Source organism: Heteronotia binoei, chromosome 15 (assembly GCF_032191835.1).
Source record: "Heteronotia binoei isolate CCM8104 ecotype False Entrance Well chromosome 15, APGP_CSIRO_Hbin_v1, whole genome shotgun sequence".
Lineage (NCBI taxonomy): Eukaryota > Metazoa > Chordata > Lepidosauria > Squamata > Gekkonidae > Heteronotia > Heteronotia binoei.
In genome coordinates, this window is record NC_083237.1 from 64,533,157 (window position 1) to 64,537,316 (window position 4,160).

The 4,160-nt window shown below is 45.8% G+C and overlaps 2 non-coding genes across 2 annotated transcripts; both read left to right on the plus strand.

Moving 5' to 3' along the window:
* Window positions 1-415: 415 nt before the first annotated feature.
* Window positions 416-487, plus strand: TRNAP-GGG (transfer RNA proline (anticodon GGG)). The gene has a single exon. It is a non-coding gene; the product is annotated as a tRNA-Pro (tRNA).
* A 61-nt stretch (window positions 488-548) lies between these two features.
* TRNAT-GGU (transfer RNA threonine (anticodon GGU)) lies at window positions 549-620 on the plus strand. The gene has a single exon. It is a non-coding gene; the product is annotated as a tRNA-Thr (tRNA).
* Window positions 621-4,160: the final 3,540 nt, after the last annotated feature.

Sequence of the window (4,160 nt, forward strand, 5' to 3'; positions counted from 1 at the left end):
GGGACAGCTTGGGTAGTTTTCGTTACTCAGTAGTTCTTGGTAAAGAAAAGGTCGCCAACCCCTATATAGGGAAAAGGGCACTTCACACAAAAAGTGAACCCTTCTCTCAAACCGTTGAGAAGAACGACTCAGCTGGGTAGCCGTCTGAAGCAAGAATAGAACAAAAGCCATCTGAAGCAATAAACAAAGTTTGAGTCGAGAAGCACCTTTAAGTCCAACAAAGTTTAATTCAGGGTATCAGTTTTTGTGTGTAATCTGAAGTTTTTGTGTGTATCTGGGGAGGGACGGTGGCTCAGTGGTAGAGCATCTGCTTGGGAAGCAGAAGGTCCCAGGTTCAATCCCCGGCATCTCCAAAAAAGGGTCCAGGCAAATAGGTGTGAAAAACCTCCGCTTGAGACCCTGGAGAGCCATGAATGGGGCTGTGGCTCAGTGGTAGAGCATCTGCTTGGGAAGCAGAAGGTCCCAGGTTCAATCCCTGGCATCTCCAAAAAGGGTCCAGGCAAGTAGGGGTGAAAATCCTCAGCTTGAGACTCTGGAGAGCCATGAATGGGGCTGTGGCTCAGTGGTAGAGCATCTGCTTGGTAAGCAGAAGGTCCCAGGTTCAATCCCTGGCATCTCCAAAAAAGGGTCCAGGGAAAAAGGTGTGAAAAACCTCAGCTGGAGACCCTGGAGAGCCATGAATGGGGCTGTGGCTCAGAGGTAGAGCATTTGCTTGGGTAGCAGAAGGTCCCAGGTTCAATCCTTGGCATCTCCACTAAAAAAGGGTCCAGGCAAAAAGGTGTGAAAATCCTCAGCTTGAGACCCTGGAGAGCCGCTGCCAGTCTGAGAAGACAATACTGACTTTGATGGACCAAGGGTCTGATTCAGTAGAAGGCAGCTTCATATGTTCATATGTTCACACAAAAGCTTATAGAATCAGGCCTCATTTGTCAAGCATCGGTATTTCAAAATAATCACGCTTTTGTTTAAATCAAAGACTTGGTTTATTGATACTCCAGTACTTGCTCCAAGGACTGAAACCTTGGAAGTGATACAGATTGGCACACAGCATAGAATCTTAAAGGTTACTTCAAAGGCAGAGTTGTAGATAACTTCAAAAGCATAACATACAGATGTGAATTGCATAGAGGGTTCAAAGGGTACTATCGACTATTCATTTGGTCACTACAACGTCTCCTGGTTCCCACACATTCCTAGCTTGTTGATAAGGCATGTGGATGGGAACCTGGGGGAGAGGCATTTTGCTTTACAATGACAAGGTTACTTGCATATCCTGAATTACTGAGAGTTACTATGAAGGGGGTGGGGTTTGCAGAGAAGTATCTATGCCTAAAAGAAAGAGAAATGGAAGAGAGGGGGGAAGGGTAGACATAGGAGATTCAACGATCAGAAATAGCATGCTTGACATCATTTTGGGCAGGACTTCACAGGAATGGAGCTCCGGAACCTCTAAATGTTATTGTGCTCTTTCTTTCTTCTCCACCTTCAAATTCTTGCTTCTGGGCTCCATTGTTCAAACCCCCTCTGAGAATTTTGCAGAACTCTAAGATTTGACAAATTTTCTAATATTTTCCCCCACAAAAAAAATGGGAAAATAACCAAAACAGATTAAGCAGACTGAAATCTTCATTGTGCCACTGTGGCCACATAGAAGAAAGTAGTAACTTAAAAAGTATGATGGGAGTAAGGTTTTATCAGCAAAATTTTAATTCAAGAAGCATTTTAAGGTAGATGCTCAGCTTCGGGCGATGTTAGGAGTGTGTGGCATATGCAAATGAGTTGTGCTGAGCTCTGGCACCTCTTTTTCTACTCAATGACCCCTGCGCCAGAATTAAACTTTGTTGATCTTAAAGGTGCCCCGGAACTCTACCCTTGGTTGAGTTGAGAAAAAGAACCACCAATCCAGCATGTTGTTGGCACTTCCCACTTGGAATCTTCTACAGGCAAAAACACCAAAACGGAAAAGCATACAGCACTTTTTAACCTCTGCTGCCACCCAGTGACTGAAATAATCGACTGCAGTCCACTCCCCCCACCCCCGGAAAAAAAACAAACCCAGAGCCGATTTGAGTTTAATCTGCTTCCCACAGTAATGTCCTTTTTAATGCAAGAAGGAGACTTGGCACTATTTGTTCCGTTTTTGGTTTGGATTTTGGCAGGGGGTGGCTCTCTGGAATGCATAGTCTGGTCCAAGGGTGGCCAAACTGTGGCTCAGGAGACACGTGTGGCTCTTTCACGCGTATTGTGTGGCTCTAGAAGCCTCTGTCACCCGATCAGCCGGCTTGGTGAAGGCATTTCTCTCCTTAAATCACTTCTCCAAGCCAGCCAGAGAATGCATTGAACGTTTAAGTTGCCTTTTTCCACCTCCCTCCCCCATCTATTTGCCTACCGGACTTCTTTCCTTCCTTGCAGCTCTCAAACGTCTGACATTCCATTTCTTGCAGCTCTCAAACATCTTACATTTATTCAATGTGGCTCTTATATTAAGCAAGTTTGGCCACCCCTGGTCTGATCCCACCACTTCTCCTGGGGCTTAGAAACCCGGATGCATAGCCACACGCGGCTAGGAGGATCCTTCTCTGGAAAGAGATTTTCCAGAAATTGCTGAGCAGACAGGTTAAAATGGATAAAAGGAAGTACTTCTTCACCCAAAGGGTGATTAACATGTGGGATTCACTGCCACAGGAGGTGTTGGCGGCCACAAGCATAGCCAGCTTCAAGAGGGGGGTTGATAAAAATATGGAGCAGAGGTCCATCAGTGGCTATTAGCCACAGTGTGTGTGTATATATATATATATAATTTTTTTTGGCCACTGTATGACACAGAGTGTTGGACTGGATGGGCCATTGGCCTGATCCAACGTGGCTTCTCTTATGTTCTTATGTGACACAGAGTGTTGGACTGGATGGGTCATTGGCCTGATCCAACATGGCTTCTCTTATGTTCTTATGTGACACAGAGTGTTGGACTGGATGGGCCATTGGTGTGATCCAACATGGCTTCTGTTCTGTTCTTATGTGACACAGAGTGTTGGACTGGATGGGCCACTGGCCTGATCTAACATGGCTTCTCTTATGTTCTTCTGTGACACAGAGTGTTGGACTGGAGGGGCCATTTGCCTGATCCAGAGAAGGGCAACTAGAATGATTAAAGGGCTGGAGCACTTTCCCTATGAAGAAAGGTTGAAACGCTTGGGACTCTTTAGCTTGGAGAAACGTCGACTGCGGGGTGACATGATAGAGGTTTACAAGATAATGCATGGGATGGAGAAAGTAGAGAAAGAAGTACTTTTCTCCCTTTCTCACAATACAAGAACTCGTGGGCATTCGATGAAATTGCTGAGCAGACAGGTTAAAACGGATAAAAGGAAGTACTTCTTCACCCAAAGGGTGATTAACATGTGGAATTCACTGCCACAGGAGGTGGTGGCGGCCACAAGTATAGCCACCTTCAAGAGGGGTTTAGATAAAAATATGGAGCACAGGTCCATCAGTGGCTATTAGCCACAGTGTATGTGTGTATATAAAATTTTTTGCCACTGTGTGACACAGAGTGTTGGACTGGATGGGCCATTGGCCTGATCCAACATGGCTTCTCTTATGTTCTTATGTTCTTCTCTTCTGTTCTTATGTTCTTAGATGCAATTCCCACCTACGTACACATGTCATTATTTCTTTAAAATCTCAGCTGCAAAAGAGGAGACGTTGGGGAGGGATAGACCCCAGCAGAAGGAAAGCGTTCAATTTTGCAATCGTTCTGCATGGATGCATGTGGAGGGGTGTACTTCAAAGGAACTAGTTGAGATCCTCCCCCCCCCTCCCTTTTTGTAGCAGTCGAAGAACTAGATATTAACACTGCTCCTTCAATCCACCACTTTGCTTTCCTAAGCAAAGGGATTTGTACCTTTGACATGCCTATCCAGGGCCTTTTTTTGCAGCAGGAGCTCCTTTGCCTATTAGGCCACACACCCCTGATGTAGCCAATCCTCCTGGAGCTTACAAAGCTCTTAGTCCAAGGTCTACTGTAAGCTCCAGGAGGATTGGCTACATCAGGGGTGTGTGGACTAAGATGCAAAGCAGTTCTTGCTGCAAAAGAAAAAGTCCTGCCTATCTAGGGTTGCCAATCCCCAGGTGGGGGCAGGGGATCCCCCGGTTTGGAG